The sequence below is a fragment of the Equus asinus genome, chromosome 20, assembly GCF_041296235.1.
Source record: "Equus asinus isolate D_3611 breed Donkey chromosome 20, EquAss-T2T_v2, whole genome shotgun sequence".
NCBI classification, from domain to species: Eukaryota; Metazoa; Chordata; class Mammalia; order Perissodactyla; family Equidae; genus Equus; species Equus asinus.
The window spans coordinates 55,881,812-55,904,332 of NC_091809.1; the positions used below are offsets into that span (position 1 = coordinate 55,881,812).

At 38.5% G+C, this 22,521-nt stretch overlaps 1 long non-coding RNA gene across 1 annotated transcript in view; it reads left to right on the top strand.

Moving 5' to 3' along the window:
* LOC139041106 (uncharacterized) overlaps positions 1-22,521 on the top strand; it is a 215,867-nt gene that overhangs the window by 96,548 nt on the left and 96,798 nt on the right. Inside the window, exon 3 of the long non-coding RNA XR_011495709.1 lies at positions 8,738-21,715. This is a non-coding gene — a long non-coding RNA (uncharacterized lncRNA). The remainder of the gene's footprint in view (positions 1-8,737; positions 21,716-22,521) is intronic.

Below are 22,521 nucleotides of genomic sequence, written 5' to 3' on the forward strand. Positions count from 1 at the left end.
CTGTCCATAGTGGCTAAAATGCTTATCAATCTTATTTTTTTCTTCTTAGTTTTCTCAGACTTCTGTGTTTTCTCTGTGGCCTCCAGAACCCAACACTTGACTATGGATTTGCAAGTGGAATGGGGCTCCACCTTCATCTAGCTGACTAGTATTTCAGGTTTCTTTGTCTTTAACTTTGAGGGTACAAAATTTCTGGAAGGATTTGTCAAGGAAACTGTTTTTCACCTAATCTCTCTGCACACTAGTGAAGCTGTACTTGTACCGTATTCTCAAGGACGTGCTCTTCCCTCAGGCTCCACTGCCTGCCCTGTAATCAAAGTGAATCATTGATCCCCATATCTGGACTTGTTTTTTTTTATTATCCAACAAATCCTTTCTATTGTGGATTTGGCTATTTTCCCAGCTTCACTTGTGTTTAGCTGGGGCTGTGACACGCAGCCACATTATAAGCTACCCATGGAAACTGATTATGTCGTTCAGTGACCTCAGCCTCATCTGAAAATATGATTTTTGACAGATCCATCCCCAGCTCTGAAATATGTTATGGAAAGATAATTGGCTAATGCCCCTGTGATAGCTCTCTCTTCTTTGGGGATTAGGCATTGAGAAGATTTGAAAGAAAATGAGCTGGATAATGCACAGTATGGTTATTAAACTTTTCTCCAAAGGTTATACTAGTTGAATATACAATCTCAAATAGTATTTAATTAAAAGTTAGAATTTCTAGTCCATGGTTTTTGGAGCATCAGAATTTTTAATTAAAGCTTTGTTTGCACAGGTATCTTTTCAAAGGTTATTAACAAATAATAAAGAAAAGACCTGGTTTTTCAACCAAACACTCACTTTCTGCCCTTAAGTAGGTCACTTAACTTTTCTAGGCTTCCACCTGATCACCTGTGAAGACAGGTTAGATATGCCAATAAATTTGATTGGATAAATTCCTAAAAAAATAACACTTAAAAAGAAATAGAAAGCCTGATTACTTTAATAACCATTTTATTAGTTTGCTCAGGCTGCTATAACAAAATACCCCAGCCTGGGTGGCTTCAATAACAGAAATTTATTTTCTCAAAGTTCTGGAGGTTGGGAAGTCCAAGATGAAGGTGCTGGCCAGTTAGGTTCCTGGTGAGAATTCTTCCTGGCTTGCAGAAGGCTGCCTTCTCACGGCGTTTTCACATGGAAGACGGAGACATCTAGCTCTCTGGCAGCGCTTTTTATAGGGACACTAATCCTACAGGATCTGAGCCCCATCCTGTGACCTCATTTTATCTCAATTACGTCCTTACTCAAGTACAGCCACACTAGAGGTTAGGCCGTCAACACGTGAATTTGGAGGGGACATAATTCAATCCCGAGCAATCATTAAGTAAATTAAATCAGTAGGCTCTTTTCATAAAGAAAATACAAGGAAAATATAGTTTCTATGAAACTTTCAATGAAAAGATCATTCCAAACTTATACAAACTCTTTCAGAGCCTAGGAAAAGAGTGAATATTTCTCAAATCACTTTATGAAGCTATAGAGAACCTTGATAACAAAACCAGAGAAGGGCAGCACGAGCAAGAAAATTACTGGCAAATCTCTCTTGTGAATATAAGTGCATAAATTCTAAAAAAAGTTATTAGTAAACCAAATCCAACAGTACATGAAAGGATAATACATTGTAAACGTTTGGTCTAATACAGAAATCCAAGAGTGGCTTAATATCAGAAAATCTACAAATGTCATTCATCACATTAACAGATGAAAGTAGAAAAATAGTAAATAATCATCTCAAAAGATGCTGAAAACTTACTTTTAAAATCAGCACCCTTTTATGAGAAAACTCTTATTGAAATATAAATTTAAAGAAACTTTCTTAAACTAATAAAGGGTATCTAAGAAAGACTGAATGCAAACATCCCTTTTCATGGAAAAATGTTTGAAGCATTTCTTTTAAAATTAAGTATAAGATAAAAATGCCCATTATCACCTTTTCTGGAGGATCTAACTAGTATAGTAAGAAAAGATATTGGACAAAATACGGAAGAATTGGAACTAACAAATCTGTCAACATACAAAAGTGCTGTGATTGAATACATAGAAAATATCAAAGAATCTGCGAATTATTAGAAATAATACAAATGTTTAGTAAGGTGACTATTTTTCATTTTATCTGAAAGTCAAGTCTAAGAAAGGGGCTAGGATGCATGCCACTTATTTGGGAGGTGACCTCAGAGAAGTAGCAGTGAGGTAGCTGGAAGAACGAGATAGGGAGGAAGAAAAACCAATACATGGTGTGTTACTGAGTTAGTTACTACTATCGGCAACTAGAACTTAATCCCACTGATGATTTTCTGAAGATCTGTGTAGCATGTGACTTAGAACTGTCCTTCCAAAGATGAGAGGTTGGTGGAGCGATACCACAGTGTATGCTTGCGGTAGGACACTGGCCATATGTATCAAATTACCCACCACGGTTGCGTTGAAATTGGAAGCAGGATGAAGAAATGTGGTGCAGGGCACAAAAGCGTGTGCTGCAGTGACTGGTTATAAGACCAATATAAAAAATGGATTGGATTTCCACATACAAGAAATAAACAAAATGAACAAAAAGCAATTAAAAGCATGTGCTAGACATTTATGGAGAAAACTATAAAAATTATAAAACTTTCTTGAATGTTATTACTTATAGCTAAATAAGTGGAGAGATTTACCATATTCATGGAAAATGTCTTAATATTGTAAAGTTGTAAATTCTCCCCAAATTGCTCCAGAGACATGAAATCCTATCAATATCATCTTTCAGTTTTCTTTTTTTTTTTTAAAGTACTTCTTATGGATTTTTCTTGCCTTCCCAAGGACAATCAATTATAAGGAATTTATATCAAAGCAACGTGATAAAGTGGAAAGAACCTGCACTTTGGAGTAAAACAAAACGTTGTTTTTTAATGCTGTTTCCAGCAAATAACCTCAGAGAGGTTATTTCTTTAACTTTATGAAAGAAGGGGTCATACCTAAACTCAAAGAATAATGAAGTCTAAGTGAGAAAAATGATTAAGTGAAAATGTAAATGAAAGTGCCTGGAACATGGTAGGAGTGTAGGAAATGTTCCTTCCCTTTTCTCCTGGAAGACAGGTTTCCACTTCTGTGCCTTTCAGTATATCCATTCCATGACCAATGAACTCAGAAATAGAAATTGAATTTTACCAGTTATTAAACTTCTTGGAGAATAAAAAAGGGAGTAAATATCAAGTGAGCAAGCAATTACAAGCATTAGTTTGAAGTGTCAATACTCCCTTGAAGACTGGACCTCTTTCTCCTATTTCACTATCACCTAAATCCCTGTTGTTTGTCACTTTCTTTTTGAGGTTCTCTTGGACATTCTTGATTTTAAACTAATCAATTTTATCAATCTTTTTCTTATGCTTAGTGCCTTTTTGGGTCTTATTCAATAAATTATATTAATTATTAAAGCTTTATAATAAATCTTGATATCTAGTAAAACAAGTCTTCTATTTTATTCTTCTCAACTATTCTTGGGCCTTGAATCCTTCATATTAATTTTAGAATCAATTTGTCAAATTTCTCAACAAACTGTTTTGAGATTTTGATTGATACTACGTTATTCTAGAAACTAACTGGGGTAGATTTATATCTTTAGAATATTGAGTTTTTCTATCCATGAATACAGAATATATCTAATTTATTCAGCCTTATTTAATGTTTTTAAAAAAGTTTTGATATTTTTAAGTTGGATGTTGAGTTCGTGGGTGTGCATTTTGTGGTTATGCTTCATAATTTAAATATATGCATTATGTATCAAATATAATATAATCTTTTTAAAAATGTGGAAATGTGCCTTAAGTGGAATATAGCCATTAAAAATGATGGTAAAATTATTGATATGCAAAGATTCACACCATATTAATAAATGAGGAATTCCTTTTTTTCATGATAACATATGTCTTATGTAAATGTCATTTATTTAAAGATATGTAAAATTATGATCGCAGAATAAAGACAGATATTTAGAAGGCTGTTAAAATTGCAGAGTCAGAGACAAGAGTCTGATAGAAAAGCACATTCAGAATGGTGGAGAAAGGATCTTCAAAGATCTGCTCTTCCTTCCAGAAAAGCAAAGAGAACACTGGCAAAAATTGTCAAAATTAAAATTTTTAAAACTCTGGAAATTAAAGAATTGTAACATTTGAGGAACATTTTGTTCAAGAAAATCAGCTGGATCATGATAAGAACATTGAGCTTTGTGGTGTTTTAACTTGCTCTCATTCATCTACCTTTCTCTAGATCTGCAGTAGCTTTGAAAACCAACACCCTCACAACAATACAGAACCTGTAATAACCAGTGAACTAGGGGCTACTGAAGTGGGTGATTTGGGTTTGGAACACTCTAAAAGCCTACTTCACCAAACATTTGACATTTTTTGACCTGTCTAGCAGCTCACTAAAAATTCCATTCCCAGGGCTTGTTTTTATTTGGCCTGACTCAAAACTCAGTCCATGTGACTAGCCCTATTCCTGTACATTTGTCAAAAATAATCAGCAGCAATTGTTTAACACTGCCCAAGGTGGTATTACCAATTGGGGCTAAAAGAGGCAGAGCACAACACTTAAAAAGGAAAAAGTTGGGAATGAGATGTCTGCATGAGATTTTGAAAAGCTCCAACATATCCTTGGGAATCTAGAAGGCCACAAACATGTGCATGGATGTGTGAATGCCTAGGAAAGACCTGAAAAGGCCCTAATTTCTCACTGCCTTGAGGCTGTACAAGCAAGAAGTGAAGGCTAAGGAAGTGTTTCAAACTGCCTACCAGAGCATTGGAGGCATGCCCCAACATATACACAGAGCCCCTCAGCAAAGACTAGGCCACTTACTGGTTCAAGGCATTTAAGGAAACCTCTGTCCAGTTGTTAGCTGATCACTAAGTTAATCAAATAGAGACTTCAGTGGCCACATACAACAAAGAATACAGACTTTACAATATTACTTCAGAAAAGTCATTAAACAAACAACAAAAAACCCTGGGTAGGTGGAGGATCAGATTTTTATATAACTGAATAATAATTCTATTATTTAAAATATGTAGTTTTTAACAAAAATTAAGAGACATGTAAATAAATAAGAAAGTATGGCCCATACACTGGAAAAAAATGCAATCCATAGATACTATCCCTAGGAAAGCCAGACATTGAACTTACTACACAAAGATTTTAAATCAGATATTTTAAATACGTTCAAAGAGCTAAAGGAATCATGTTTAAAAAACTAAAGGAAAATATGAGGACAATATTTTGCCAAATGGTGAATATCAATAAAGAGATAGATATTATCAAAAGTAACCAAATAGAAATTCTGGATTTGAAAAATACAATAACTGAACTGTTAAATTCATTAGAAGAGCTCAGTAGCATATTTGAGCAGGAATAAGAATGTATCAGAGAACTTGAAGATAGATTGATATAGATTTTGCAATCTGAGGAACAGAAAGTAAAAAAGAATGAAGGAAAACGAACAGAGCTTCAGAGGTCTGTGTGACACCACTGAAAGAACCAACTTATGCTTAATGGGATCCCCAGAAAGAAAGAAGAGACAAAAAGGCACAGAAGGAATATTTGAAGAAGCAATGATTGAAAACTTCCCAAATTTGATGAAAAACTTAATCTACACATCTGAGAAACTCAACATACACCAGACAGGACAAACCAGAGATCCACACCAAGACACATCAGAGTCAAACCATTCAAAGCCAAAAAACAGAGAATCTTGGAAGCAATAAGAGAAAAGTGACTCATCATGTACAAGGGATTCTTGGTAATATTAACAGTTGACTTTTCTCTTCAGAAACCATAGACACCAAAAAGCAGGGAAATGATGTGTTTAAAGCACTGAAAGAAAAAGACTGTCAATCAAGATTTCAATATCCCGCAAAAATATGATTCAAAAATGAAGAAGAGATTAAGACCTTTCCAGATAGACAAAAACTGAGAGAATGTGTTGCTAGCAGAACGGCCCTGCAAGAAATACTAAAGGGAGTATATTAGGCTGAAAGGAAAGGACAATAGATGGTAATGTGGATCCATAAGAAGGTATAAAGAACACTAGTGAAAGTAACTACAAAGATAAATGTAAAAGACAGTATAAATGTGTTTTTGTTTGTAATTCTTTTTTCTCTCCTATCTGATTTAAAAATGAACTGCATAAACTACAACTATAAAATTGTGTTGGTGGGCTTATAGCTCATGAAGATACAATTTGAATGACAATAATAGCACAGAGAAGGTGGGATCAATGCTATATTGCAGCAAAGTTTTTGTACACTATGGAAATTAAGTTGTTCTTATCTAAACTGGAAGGTTTTAACTTAAGATGTTACTTTTAATATTCCAGGGTAACCATTAATATATTAATTCAGAAAAATCATAAAAGAAATAAGAGAATTAAAATGGTACACTAAAAAATATCTATTAAACATAATAGAAGAAGCAGTGGAGGAAAAGAGGAGCAGAAAAAGACATAGAGTTATGGAAAACAAGTTGCAAAATGACAGGAATGTATCTCATCTCACTGGTAATTTTATTAAATGTAAATGGACTAATGCTCCAATCAAAAGTCAGAGATTGGCAGAAATGAATAAAAAATATAATCCAACTATCTTCCTTGCAAAAGAGGCACACTTTAGATCAAAAAGGTTGAAAGTAACAGGATGGGAAAAGATACCATGCAAAAAATTCTCAAAAGAGAGCTAAAGTGGCTATGAAATATCAGCAAAAATAGATTTTAACAACAATAAAAAAATTTGACTATAGAATAAGACGAGTATGTTTGAAAACTTAGAAAAGGGTCAATAAAGGGTCAATCCATATCAAAATTATTGGGATGCAGGAAAATCATTGCATAGAGGGAAATTTATAGCTGTAATGCAAATTTATACCTGAAAACTAACAAAGGAGTCAGCAAGTTTGCAGGGTACAATATCAATGTATAAAAATCAGTTGTATTTCTATACACTAGAAATGAACAATTCAAAATGAAATCAAGAAAAGTAATTAAGATATTAAGAGAATGAAGAAAACTCCATTTACAATAAAATAAAAAAGAATAAAATAGGAATAAATTTAACAAAAGAAGTAATAAAAAATGTAATTTTTTCTTTTTCATGTTTTTGTATCTACATGAGATGATGGAAGTTAACTAAACTTATTGTGGTATTCATGTCACAATAAATATGTCAAATCATTATGCTGTACACCTTAAACTTATACAATGCTATATGTCAATTATATCTCAATAACACTGGAAAAAAGTATAAAACATATACACTTAAAAGTAAAAAATATTGTTGTAAGTATTGGTGAGAAGGTGGAGAAATTGCAGTCCTCATATATTGCTGATGGAATGTTGTAGTTGCTTTGGAAAAGGGTTTGCAGTTCCTCAAAAAATCAGACACAGAGTTACCATATGATCCAGCAATTCCACTTTTAAGTATCATATGACCACACAAAAATTTGTACACAAATATTCATAGCTGCATTATTTATAATACTAAAAAGTGGAAACAACACATGTGAATGGAGAAACAAAATGTATTATACCCACACAATGGAATATTATTCATCTGTAAAAAGAAATGAAGTACTGGTAAAAGCTACAACATGGATAAATCTTGAAAACATTAGGCTAAATGAAATAAGCCAGTCACAAAAGGCATATTATATTGTATAATATTGTTTAATTCCATTTATATGCAATGTCCAGAATGTGCAAATTCTTAGAAACAGAAAGTGGCTGCAATAGGCTGGAGAGAAAGGAGAATAGGGAGTGACTACTAATAGATACAGGCTTTCTTTTGGGGTTGATGAAAATTTTCTTGAATTAGGTTGTGGCGATGGTTGCACAACTCTGTGAATATACTAAAAACCACTAACTTGTACACTTTAAAATTTAAATTTTATGTTCTGTAAATTATGTCTCAATAAAGCTGTTATAAAACAGTACATTCCAAGGTCATTTTTAGGTCTGATATTTTGTTTTAAGGCATATTACCCATACGTAATAAGTGGCCATGGCAAACTTAGATAAAATCATCCCTAAGGGTAAGCTTCAACTTTTTCTTAGTGCTGTACCCAAAGGAGAGAATTTTTTGCAAATATTTTACCTGAACAAAAATTGTTTAAAGGTGGCTCAATGGAAGTCCCTGGCTGCCAAGACAAACCAAGGTAGTGACGGCAGCTGGTGGGCCTGACTCATTGCATGGTCCTGGAATTGGAAAGTCACCTTCTTCTTTGCCTGGTAGAAGAGGGAATGTTGCCTAGTTTTAAAAGTGTGCAGATTCCACATCCTTCATTATGCTGAAGTTCACTTCTGCTCAATTGGACAGTTTCCTGTGGTTGTATCTGTCAACTCTGGACTCTCGGCAACTACAAGAGAGAACATTCACACACCCTGGTGCCTAAAGGGGAGAGTGTTCTTGTGGTAAAGCATCATAAACTTAAGTGATGCCATATGAAAATGTACAATCTTTTAAAACAGCAATTTATTATATTTTATTTTTTATGTTGAAAATAATATATGTTCTTTAAAAAATATTCAGTAAGCATAAAAGAAGGGTCCTCCTTTGTCACTAAACCCAAGTTTCACTCCCAAGAGGGAACTATAGTCAACGAATTACTGTGATGTTCTGCCAGTAATTTGCCTATTTGCTCTCACATCCCATCTCTCTTCTGTTCTGTATTGCAGAGAACTCATTTCCCATCCTCAGGTTTATTCCAGGAAGTTTCAGATGATGGAATACACTGGTAGGAGACCGTAGGGTGGGAAGAGGGAGAAACCCACCTGAGCTTCAGGTGGCATTTCCAAGGCAAGTGCATCTCTTCTATGGTTCTATCTCCCTCTCAGGAGGTCCACTGTGGTTCCAGCTTCCTTTGGGTGGGTCAGTATCTGGGATTTGGTGACTATCCCTTCCCTGTGTTCCTCCAGCCTAGGAGTAGTAGCGACTTCCTGCTTTTGCTAAACCCTGCATCATCTTACCCTATACCATTTAGCTTCTTGGCATGTTCATCATTTGTTACACAGGAGTGTTAAGTTCCTCTCTTTGAAATGTTTAGGGTAGATTGTTCTCTGTCTAGACATTGATTGATACAGTATTCTTCCAGAAAGTTTCTACGAGTATATATTCATATACACAAACATCCTTTTTTTATATAAATGAAATTGTAGTATTAATATATTGCCTTTTTGTTTTATAATATATCTTGGAGATCTTTCCTATTAGCCTACATAGATTGACATCTGTCTTGAATAGCCGCATATTATTCTATTGTAGGGATATACCATAGTGTATTTAACCAGTGTTCGATTGGTGAAACTTTAAGTTGCTTCCAGTTTTATGTTATTACAAACACTGATGCATATATACATCTTTGTATATGGGAACATTTGGAAATTTGAGAGAAATTGCCAATTGGTTTCCAAAGATTATCCAATTTTTTCTTCAAGCAAGTGTATATTAATACTTATTTCCTCCCATTCTTACTCATTCTGTGTATTATTGAACCTTTAATCCTTTCCAATTTGATAGAGGAAAAAGTGATGTCTCATTGTTTTAAAGTTAATTTTCAAATAATGGATGTGATTAAGGGGAGCTATGTCCTTAAGTAGAGAGGACCTGGGACGTGACCTGGAAGTCAGAGGTTGGACAAAGCGGGAGACTTCCTTAGACTACATAAGAATGAAAAGCCAGGGCCAGGCTCTGTGCAGATTATGGAGATATTCTTTCTTCAGTACAGGTCAGTAACAAACTGATTCTGAGAGCAACTGCTTGTCTTGTGGACATGCGGTGTGTGTGGGGAGTGTGTGCATGTTTGCTGGCACGCTTCTGTTGCACTGGATTTAATGTTTACTCCCTAGAACACTAGGCAAAGCCCTGATCTGGCGCCTCATGCTGACCAGGAGGGTCAAAGTTCACCCTAGACCCTCTTGCTGAAGCTTTTCTGTGGAGTTAGCCTTAAGTAGCTTAGACTTCCAGAAGAATTAACTACTGAAGATTAACTCCTAGAACAGGAACAGCCCCCAGTTGAGATTGGGTTTTGGGGGTCAGTATGGTTTTTCTTCATGAGATCGAGAGTCACACATTGGAGGCTTGATGAAAGAGTTAATCTCCCAAAGAACAGATGCCAGGAAAAGAGACCAAGCCTTGGGTTCCAGGTTGCAACTAGTAGTGAAGTGGACAATAGAGGATGGGAGTCGGGGTGGAGGAGCTTGGGATGCAGGGAAGAAGCTTCCAGGATGACAGCCCAGAAGTAGTTGCTGGGGAAAGAATCTGCTTGGGGGAGGCTAATCTATGCACCTCAAGATCCCTGTGGCCCTTTTCACTCGGGCGCCCCCACATGTAGGTTGGCCAGAGGAGGGAGAGGGTGTGAGACAACAGTCAGGAGGAGGTGAGTGGGTGATCTTCTGAAGGTCACATTTACTCACTTCAAGGATTTACTCTTACTCCTGCTTTAATACCCTTCAAAAGCTACAGATTTAGCCTTTTTCTGTTTTAAAGTTTTTATGTCTTAGCAGAGAACTCATTCTTTACCTTTCCGTGTGGTTGTCCAGTTACCTTAAATGAAGGGGGAGGACGAGAAAAGGGGAAGAGAATGGAAAGAAGAAGAGATGTGAGGGCAGGTAAAGAGGAAGAGGAGGAGGAGAATCTAATGCCCTAAACGAGTCTCCTACTCAAGTCTAATTGCCTTTAATTATTTTTGGAATCCGGTTCCCTGTCAGTTTAAGTCATGTGGATAAGATTCCTTCTATTCGTTCTCCTCAGTCACCGTTCATCCTGAGCTGTCTCTAATTTTGAAGAGCAAGACTCTTTTTCCCTAGGTGTTAAAAGTGGAATAGCTTCTTTATTGTCTATATGGATAAAACTGTTTCTGAATATCAAAAATCTATTCAGTCAGAGAGAAACTGCTACTTTTCCACGCACCGTCTCCCTCTTAACAGAAGGGGACCAGCTATGAAAACTACCCTGCTTTCCAGAGGTACCCACCACTCATCCCATACTATCCACTGACCTCGGAACCTCGGAAACCCCGAGGTAAACAGCCCCACAATCACCTTTACTCCACAAGGCTCTTCCCGGAGGGAAGAATTCATAGTCTGCTAAATGGAACAGACTAAAACTGGAAAGGAAGTAAACGATATTTTTCTGCTTCTAGGAGCATATTACAGAAATAGAAACTGAAAATTAAAAAAAAGAAAAAGGAATTCTCAGCTGTAATGTGATGCATAGAGCTGAAATTTCCCTTAAGAATTTTGGTTTCAGGAAAACCATTCTTGCAACTTTTCACAACGTCCTGAGTATAGGATATTAAAATCATTAATAAATATCATCTTTAATTCAGGACAGCTGAGTCAACAAAGGTGACTGTCACTGTCGGTTTCCTCCTCCTTGCCATCCTCTGATTGTGAGGAATTTTCAGCCAGGCCCACCTGAACTCCTTTCTAGCTAACCTGCAATTGCCTTGGCCTCTGGGCCAGCTGTTGCTTAACTGGATGGTATAGCATTTAAACTATTTTGCGCGTTCTCCTGCTAAAAATAAAAGCAATCAAAGAAACTTATGACTCCTGCTATTGCTATTAAAAAACACAGCTGCTAAAGGAAGCACATGGATTTCCAGATATACCATTTGCGCAGTTGTATTAAACAATGTATTTCCCTACTGTAGCTGGGACAAAGCAGGCACAAGGAGGCTTGACTGTCAGGGATTCAGAGGTAATAGGTTGAGAAGCAGGGACATGCTCCTCGTATCAGGAGACCGTGTGCAGCTCAAGTTAACCCACATCAGATGAGATGTCACACTTTCAGAAGCACTGGAGAGGCATTTAACTCAGGCCAGATCGCTGCTGTGTGCACTCCCTTCCCCCTGTCCATGTGTCTGTGGTGAGAGCTGCATTTATAAAGCACCACAGTGGGGCTAGCAGGCTGACAGCCAGTGGGAATTGGAAAGAGAAGAGGTGAGATTGTGATATTGGGACCTGGTGGAAATGAGGTTGGCCTCATATTTCTACTGCATTAAGGTAATGTGCTGGGGCGGGGATGTACTCAGGACTTCGATTGCTCACTGTTGCCTGCAAGCAAACAGCATCCTGCAGTTGGTTCTGAGCAAAATGTAGAATGCAACATGCTAAAGGGCTGGATATCCCTAGATGCCATGTTTTAACAGTGGGCTTCTGGAGATGTTATTTCTAGCTTTGCTGCCCAGCCTGGAGAGTGACACATAGTGGGGATTTCAGGCAAGAAAGAACAAGGTGCTATGGTCTTGTGGAGAGAGATAATTGCCCAGGCCCCCAGTTTTGTCACTCCTGTAGCATCTACTGCTCTCTGTAGGGTGGTCCTTTATCACTTACTTTGACTATTACAATAACCACCAAACCTCTATCCTGTCTCAGGTTCCCCCTATTCCATGCTACCTGCAGCATGTACCATACATTGTGCTCAGTGCTGGGGATACCCACAGAAGCATGGTCCCTTCTCTTAAGGCTTCACAGTGTGTGAGGAACAACCAGGCAAGAGATGGATTAACTACAATTCTGTAAGAGTTACCAAAGACATGGACAGAGTGTTGGGAGAGTATTAAGCATCATTTTCTCTAGTGAGAACCTTGAGCTTGTTAACTATGGATTTTAAATCAAGGGAGGGAGTTTCTTTATCTGTAAATAGCCAGTTAGTTATAGAGTCTTCTGGTAGGAGGAGTGGGGTTTATGGTCACCCACAGGCAGAGATAGATAAGAATAGTCATCTCCCATTTATAAATTGGAAGCAAGGCATCCACATCCAAACATCAAAAAAATCATCAATATATGTTTTAAACCCTTCTCAATATATAGACAGTTATACAAGCTTGTATCGGTTTTTTTTAGATTTTTATTTTTCCTTTTTCTCCCAAAGTCCCCCTGGTACATAGTTGTATATTTGTATTTGTGGGTCCTTCTAGTTGTGGCATGTGGGAGGCCACCTCAGCACGGCTTGAGGAGAGGTGCCATGTCCACACCCAGGATTCGAACCAGGGAAACCCTGGGCCACCGAAGCAGAGCCTGCGAACTCAACCACTCGGCCACGGGGCCACCCCCTATATCACTTATTATAAGAAAATACATTTCCAGAACTTAATGAGGAACTCTGACTTAAAATTTATATCAGGGGCCAGCCCTGTGGCCAAGTGGTGAAGTTTGTGTGCTTCTCTTTGGCGGCTTGGGGTTCACCGGTTTGGATCTTGGGTGCGTACCTACGCACCGCTCATCAAGCCATGCTGTGGCAGCATCCCACAACGAAGAACTAAAATGACTTACAACTAGGATATGCAGCTGTGTACTGGGGCTTTGGGGAGAAAAGAAAAAAAAAAAGAGGAAGATTGGCAACAGATGTTAGCTCAGGACGAATCTTCCTCACCAAAAACAAAGCATACCTTAAAAAAACAATTCATATCAAAGCTCTGTACTTATATCAATAGTATGACTCAGGACAACTCTTCCCTTATAGTCATGTTCCCTCAAATCTAACACACATCTACTAAATACATAACAGGTACAAATTCCCATGCCAGCCACCAGGAGCAAAGTGAGGAGAGAGAGAGAGCAGGCTGGCAGGACCTGTGGCTACACAGCTACGGCTTCACTTAAGGAAAGGAAGTAAAACCTTGAAGTGCCTGCAGGAAACCAGAACTTCAGTTCTTGGGGGAGGCTGATTCTTTTTCTAGGCTTTCTATTAGGATTTGATGAATCCTTTAAATATCTTTTTCATTAGACCTCCAGATAACCAGAAGACATGGTGCTAATGTTTCCCCAGCCTCTTATGAACAGAAGCAGCTGGTAAGCAGAGTGAAATTTTTAAAAAAGGAACGAGTGAGCCTAAGGGGATTGAAATTGTTAGCAGTCAGTCCTGAATTCTTCAGGCTTTACCCATATCTTAACTGTCCAGAGCGGGTGGAGAGAGTACCCAGAACGGGCTCTGCTTTGAAGAGCTTGGCTGGGACGTGTGTCACCTGTGGCAGGAACAGATGTGATCCTCTCTGGGCCTGTGGGCCTCCATTGTGACAATATCTGCAAAGAGATCTTGTTTCTGAAGGCAATAAGCTGTGTGAGGCTCCAGGGCAGGTGGAGGGATGCTGGTTGCTGTTAGCCATGTGGGCCGTGGGTGGGGGGTGGCAGAGGGTAGTAGGGGGTGGTAGGGATTATCAGACTGCCCTTGTGTTGCTCTCTCAGTTCCCAGAAGCAGCTCGAATCTCATTTTGTAAATTAAAACCATGACGACTAAACTTGGAACAAGTCCAATTAACCTGTTGGAATGGTTCACAATCTCATTGAGTTAATTATTTTTTCAACCAACTAATTTAAAATTATTAGACTCCATTTCTGTACCTTGTTTTGCCTCCCATATTAGGAAAATTCCCAAGACTTCTGGGACCATCTCTATTTCACGTCAAAGCCCTATTATGATAAATGTATTGTTTCTTGAATGCCGAGCATGTACCAAGGGTCGTGCTAGACACATTGCATCCATTGTCTCGCTTGAGTCTTGTAAAGAATGTATTGCCCTTCTGGGGATAAGGAACCTAAGGCTCAAGGAAGTTAAGCAACATGAGGATTTACCCAGCTAAAAAGTGGCATAGCTGGATCTTAACCCCAGCTTCTGTGACTCCAAAGCCATTCTCTGACTCTTGCTGTTTTTGGTATTGGAGGAGTCGTAATTGTTGAGGTCTTTCCATGGTCCCAATGTGATCTTAGTCAAAGATTGCCTAAAGCTGTGTATTCTAACGCCGAAAAGGATGAGGATAAATTTTATAAAGGATTATGTAACCCTCAAAGGATTCAGAGACCGGGCATTGGTGTGAAGTTTGCATCTCCGGCAGGGGAACTCAGGCAGCGCTGGCTTGCCGCTCCTGGAAGTTTGGCCTCCTGGGAGGAGGGGGCAGAGACCAAGTTCTGCTTGGAGTGTATTCTTTGCCTTGAGTTTGAAGCTCCATGGGGAAACTACTGCCAAAGCTCCAACTCCTGTGTGCTCTGGAAAACATTTCATTCTCCTCAAAGCTATTTTTCAAACATGAGGTGAGTGGTCCTAAAGAGGAAGGTGCAGCAATCATTCTTCCGAAAGAAAGAAAGATTTCAACATCCACTGACAAAATGTGCTCCATTAAGCCACTGAAAGCAATAAAACTATCAATTGATGTCTTTATGAATTGTCTAGGACAGTGCTGCTGGCCTGTTCCTCTTCATCTAAAGGTGCAGACAAGCAGCTCTGCTTCTTTTCCTCAGCTCCTAGTCCTTCCCGGGAGAGCAGATTATCAGACCTGGTGCTTGAAGGAGACAAGAGAAAGAGTCCTCTCTCAAGACCTGTCTAGAAAGCGCAGGGTTAGCCCTCTAGTTTCTGCCTTTTCTGTGACTTGATTTTGAGAACAAGTCACCTTGCTGACAAGGTGGATATGCTTGTCCATTCATATAAGTGACCATAGGGCTTTATTCTGCCGAAGGTCCAGCTTCCTCCAATGACTCATCCCTCACACTTTTATGCTGCTATTTATCTAAATGCTTCCAAACACATTATCTCACTTAATCCTCACATTTCTCTATGGGATAGGTATTAGTATCCTCAGATGATGAAACGAGGCCTCAAGGTCATGGAGAGGCAGAGCTGGAAGGCAAACTCAGAACTATCTGACCCCAAAGCCTGTGCTTCTTAACTATTATACCCCACTGCCTCGTTTTTGTGGAAATGAGGGCTCTGAAATGTGAGGCAGCCTGCTTGACACAGAACTAGTAAGGGGACACAGAATTGATTTTTTTATTACAATCTGCCTTTCGCTCTTAAAAAAGAAAGTGCTATTTTTTATTATTTATTCATTTATTAATTCTTTTTTAAAATAAACATTACTTTTTAGAACAGTTTTGGATATATAGAAAACTTGCAAAGATGAAATAGAGTTCCCATATTACCTCTCACCAAGTTTTCCCCATTAACGTTTTATATTACTATGACACATTTGTTATGATTAATGAACAAATATTGATGCATTATGATTAACTCATGTCTCTATTTTATTCAGATTTCCTTAGTTTTTACCTAATGTCTTTTTTTCTATTCCGGGGTGCCATCCAGGAAACGATATTACCTTCACTTGTCACTTCTCTGTAGGCTCCTCTTGGCTGTGACACTGTCTTGGACTTCCCTTGGTCTTGATGATTGACAGTTTTGAGAAGTACTGGTCAGATATATTGTGGATGTTCTTCTTTTGGGATTTGTCTGATGTTTTTTTCATGACTAGTCTGTTATGGGTTTTTGGGAGGAAGACCAAAGAAGCAAAATGTCATCTTCATCACGTCATATCAAGGATGCATACTAGCAATATAAATTATTGCTGTTGATGTTGACCTTGGTCACCTGGCTGAGGTAGTTTATGTCAGGTTTCTCCACTGTAGAGTTGTTCTTTTTTCTCCCCTCCCATACTGTACTCTTTGGAAGGAAGTCACTGCACAGCCCATGTTTAAGCAATGAGGAATGATGCCCCATTTCCTTGAGGGCAGAATATCTACATAAATAATTTGGATTTTCTCTGCACAAGAGGTTTGCCTTGTCTCCTTATTTATTTATTTATTCAATCGTTGACTTACATCAGTATGGATTTAGGGATACTTATTTATTCTTGATATTAAAGATTATCTAGTCTACTGTAGCAACAAGAAAGTAGATTAGTAGAGCTCCATCCTTTTCTAGTTACTTAGTAGAAGTTTCTAATTATTCTGAAAAGGTAGTGGTATATCTAAAGGGTATAGTTTTCTGTGGGATGTTTTTTGACTCATGGAATGTTGGTGCTGGAAAGTGTCACCAATATCCTTTATTTTGCTGATGAGGAAATGTAGTCACAGTGGTATGACACCACTGGCCCCGTTCATTTCTCATCTGCACCCTCTCTCCCCATTGCCCACACCTGGCCAGATGCCGAGAGTGCCAGTAGCTTCTCTGTGACTCAGAGAATTGTGTCCCTTTGTGATCTGAATTAAGACAAGCAGCTTGCATCTCATGGCCTGCAGCCTCATCCAGGGTGCTCTCATCTTTGCAACATAGTGAGGACCAGTAAGGCATACTCTTTCCTTTTAAGGCAAAGAGGGAAGGACCAGTAATTCTTGACGCTCCTTTAGGAATAAGAAGAATGCGGTATTGTTTTCCCTTAAGTACCTCTTGTGTTGTGTGGGACCCATTTTGGCAAGAGGAGCCAAATATATGTGGGCAGCAAACATTAGTGTGATTTGTGCAGATTTTCAAACTGAAATGATAAAATTTGGGGAATTGCACCAGCCTAGCATTGGAGAAATCGATTAGTAAGCCTTGGCAGTAAGAGTGAAATCATCTACCTACTCATGCTGTCCATATTAATCATCTCTGCCACATGCTGTGCTAAATGGAGGTCTCCTCAGCATGCCCTGACACTGTCAGCACGGGGTGGAGTGGAGCCCCTACCTTTCCTCCCTTCCATGGCTTTGGGAAGGATGAATAGCTCATATGAAGAAACAGAGATCTACTGCCTCTCATTTGGAAAATCCCCAATCTAATGCTTATAAGAATAGTCTTGGCTTTCAAGTATCATCATTTGGGTAAGATCAGCCTTCTGATCTGGAGCCTCCCCAGGGTGTCAGAAATTACCAACCATATTTGTTTTCTTGTCTGGTGCTGCTCTAAGACTGGTATTGTTTTGTATCTTTATTTCAATGACACACAAACTGTGGTCTGGTCCAGTGATGCAGACAGTCCTGCCAAGGTAAAAAGCTGCCAAATAATACTTGGTTTATTGGTGGAAAGCTGACCTTCTAAGAGTGATGTGGGGCTACCTCAGTCAACTTGCATGTGGGAAGTGGAAGGTTCTATCTAACACTACTGTCAGGCAGTGCAGACTAGTGGGGAACCGCTGACATAAATAAGAGAGATTTGAGTTGTAATCCTGCTCTGTCCCTTATTAACCAAGTTACCTTGGGCAGTTATTTAACCTGTGTCAATCTCTGTTTCCTCATCTCAAAAGTAAATTTAGAAATACCTACTTTATGTGATTTCTATGTGGATTAAATGAGGCAAAGCATGTAAAGAGCCTGCAGCATAATAGGGGATCCATAAATGATGGTAGTTATTCTCCTCTTCAAAACATTGGTAGTATATTCTCTAGGATTGCAATTCCAAGGTTCTGACACACATATGGTACATTCCAACTTCTCTCACTTTGGGCTTGGCTTTTGTATGAAGTACCACCCTTCACAAAGGAAAATGTCTCTTCTGACCCACCATCACTATGGCGTCACTCTGAATTATTGTCCGTGGAAGGCTAATTTGTTCAGACACATTCTGTCTCTCTCCCAATTTTATTTATGTTCAGTGATGAACATTTATGGGATCACTTTCCCTGAGTGTGATGTACTCACAGCTCAAATAAAGAAATGGATATTGTTACACAGGGATTGAAACCGGGACCATGACCTCATAACTTTGAGCAGAGCTAAATTGTCTAAATTACCCTAACAGGTATTGTCTCTGAGTCTGAAGGTGGCTCACTCACTTTGGTCATCTTGGGGTGGTTTCTTGTCCTCTGTCTCTTCATAGGCAAAACAAACTAAAACTGCCCTTAGTGATGTGTGGTCTTTGTTGGGCAGAGATTAAAGCTACTTTAAGGTTCTACCTGATATGTAACCACAGACACTCAAGCCTGGAGGAATCCTCACTAGTCCTTTAGTCCTAACTACCCCTACAGTAACCTGGGAACCACTTGTGGACTGCTTGGGGTATGTTCTCACTTTTCTATTGGGTTGGACAAAAAGAATATAAGCATCACTTGCTATAAAAATGTTTTTTACTTTCACCTAACACAACATATCTTAGCAACCTCTCCATATTCCAGGCTAGGCCCTCACGTTGTCACCCTATTTATACCTTTTTTTTGATCTCTAAGCTTCTCTAGAGAACACTGTCTGTTCCCTCCTTTTCCCATCTGCACTCTGCCTCTTGTCTCTACCATAGTTCTGAAGTTGCTCCTCGGAGGGCCACATTTTTATTAATCCCACAGTGGTCTAACAAATTACCTTTCTGCAATTCTATCTTCCTTCCTTGTGTATCTGACATTGTGCGTCACCCTTCTCTTTCTGCAACTGCTTCCTTGACTTCTGTTATTTAATACTGCTCAAATTCTCCTGCTATTTGTCAGATCATGCATCTGTCGAATAGGCTGATTTTTCCTTCTTCGCCCACCTTAGAAATGTAGGCATTCCCAAAAGGCCCATTCTTAACTGTATTCTTTCATCTTTCTGCCTATTCATTTTATCATTCATTTCTTCCATTATCGTGGCTTCAAATATCACTTTCTTACAAGTGGCTCCCAAATCTTTATCCAGATCTTAACTCTCTCCCAATCTCCCGGTCACCTGTAGATCTGTTGCTACCTCAAAAGCAATATATCTAAATCTCAATTTACCATTCACCTCAAGGGTTTTCAAACTGTGGTTCCCAGATCGCTAAGGTTCATGAAAAAGCTTTAGGTGATGATTAGGGGTAGGGTTAGTGGTCGTGAGAATGGGGGCTATGGTCCTCGAATTCAATGAACAGGAGCACCTTTGCTTTTCTGTTTTATATGTGGGACTTCCAAGTAAGACTTCATTTTTCTCAGGATTACAAAAATGTTGGGAAACCACTGAGTTACCCAAACTTGTTCTGAACTAGTTCCTTCTACTCTTGACCTTTTGATTCCAGTTATTGTTACTAGGAATCACAAACTCAAATGCCTACAGGGGCCAAGTAGGATATGTAAATGAGTAAAATACTCTGAGTTTAAGACGAAAGAGAGTAGTAGTAATTGTAATGTGCTGAAGATAACATACCACTTCTAAAGGCCTTCAAATAAAAAAGTTAACTCGGTGTATGAGCCATAAATCCACATCTGTAAGCTTCATCTTCCCAAGAGCTATAAATTTGCAATCTTTGGGTAGAAATGGTATCCTAATTACCTAGAACGGACACCCTGGAGAGATTTCCCTCCCTCCTTTTTCTTCCTTGTCATTAGTTTTCTTCCTTGTCATTTCATTAGTGACCAGATGTAAGGTTTCTTCCTTCTCAATGGTTCTCATCATTTTTTTCTGTTCTTATTGATGTTGGTTTAGACTCCTTATCAGCTTGTTCATGGACTTTTTCACTGCTCCTCCTTCTCGGCTCTTCTGCACACTCTGCTCAAAATGTGTCCACATTATCTATAGTGAGGAGCCAATTACCTCAGCTTGGTTTTCAAGGCCATTCACCTTTCTGCCTTATCTTTGCATTTCCTCAGAACCTAATTATAGTCATCTTCTGATGTTTACTACCTTCTGTCTTATGTTATAGTTGTTTATATATGTCTCATTTATCTTACTAGATTGTGAACTTCTACTGTTTCATTTAATGTAGGTATGCATTTTTTAGTACTTACCATGTCTAACAGGTACTGTTTTAGGTGCTTTGGATGTAGTCTTTATCCTTAAAGAGGTCAGAGGTGAACCATGAAGATAGTTGTGCAAACAAATAATTAAACCATTAAATAATGAAGGTTAATACTAAAGATATGAGTTAAGATACAAAATGCTATGCCAATAGAGAAAGGGAAGTAATTAATTCTAAATAGGTAATAGGATGGGTGAAGATTAAAGGAAGGTGACACTTGTACTGGACCTAGAAGGGGGTCCCCTTGGTGAAGGAGTTTGACAGGATGTAGGAAAGAGCAGGAAAAATAATTGTAAGCATCCCAGATGGTTGAAACAGAATCTTGGAAATATGTTACACAAGGAAATGTGGAAGGGATTGGAGCAGTTTGTCTGGAGAACAGACAAACGGGCTAAATTGATTAAAGCATTATTAGACTAAATATATTGGTTTTAACTATACTGCTTAACTATCTCTGTAATCATGGAATTGAATACAAGTGGATGAATAAACTGTCTGTGATCAATAGACTGGTTTCTAACTGGGAGCTTTGTAGAATATTTTCAATTACTTTGCTTTTAAAAACTCTCTTCAGGGAATTGGGAAACGGGCACTGTTATCCGCTGCTGGTGAGAGCATAAATCAGCACAACCTTTCTGCAGGGCAATTTGGCTTTACATATAAATAGCTTCAGCACAATCTTTTGACCTAGTAATTCTATGTACAGTAACTTCTCCTTAGGCAATTATAGACTGTCAAAATTTATCTATGAAGATGCTCATCATAGAAGTGCTAATAATAGGAAAAATTGGAAAGAATTTAAATGTCCATCAATATGTAATTGGTTAAATAAGTTACGGTACATCTGTACAATGAAATATTATTCAGCCATTAAAAATAACATTATAAAAGAACACAACGACATGGGCAACACATTCACAACCTATTGTTAACTTTGAAAAGCCAGTTTCCTGAGTATGGTAATTCTACTTTTATCCTATATATGCACTGATTTCTGAGTTGTGATTGCAAAAGATTTTAATTTTTTCCTTCTACTTATTGTAGTAAATATTTTTCTAGAGTAAACATGTAATACTTTTGTGATAATTAGAAAAGGTTCAAAAAACCCCCAAACCTGTCTGCATTGCTGAGCCCCTTGGAGTTAAAGCCACTACATCTATAATGTGGAGTCCACGGAGGTGCAAAACCTGGAAACCAGGCCAAGCTGGAAGAACAGAGAGGTCCTGAAGGTGAGTTCAGTCTCTGGTCGGGAGGACATCCCCTGTCTTTGGCAAAAGGGCTGTCTTCCTTCTCTGCACTGCATTGGCCATGAATTCACATAAGGAATTTTCCTTTCTTTCTTTTAACTTTTCCTCCTAAATGACTTACCCCATTTGCATTTCCTAAAGCCTTTCTGTGCTTTTCTCCTTTCACCTTCTCCCTTTCACTCAAGTCCTGATGGTCTCACTGCCTCCAACGAGCTAGTGCTAGGCGGTACTGTGGATGCACAGACAATTAAAGTGGGTGCTCTCATGGAGTAAAGATGCAGAATAATTCATGTACTTCCTTGGGTGAGGACTTGGACTTCTGCTGCTTTTACTTCTGAAGTGGGCCTGCTGGCTTCCACACTTTCCTACCTGCTCTGTCATGGAAGTGAGAAGGGAGAAGTAGTTCATGCAGGAACAAGTATGTGGTATAAGGAGCTGAGCTACCTAAATCTGAGCTGGACCTCCATCTGCCTCTATGTATGACAAGGTGACACAAACATAGAAACAGACCTGCCTGGGTAGGCTAAGATAGCTTCATTCTATTTCTGGTGGTTGGGACTTGGACAAAATGATGTCCCTGCCCTGAGTTTATGTGATTTCACGATGATTATGTTCTTTTCTCCCTTACTAGACACAGATCTCACCCTGAATACAAAGCACTCTACTTTAGCTTTAACACTGTACTTAGGGAGAAGCATATTCTTTGTATTTGTCCTTCCCAAAGCGAGAAACTCTCTCTTGTTGGATCACATCTATTGCATTTTATTTTTCATTTATTCTAAATATGA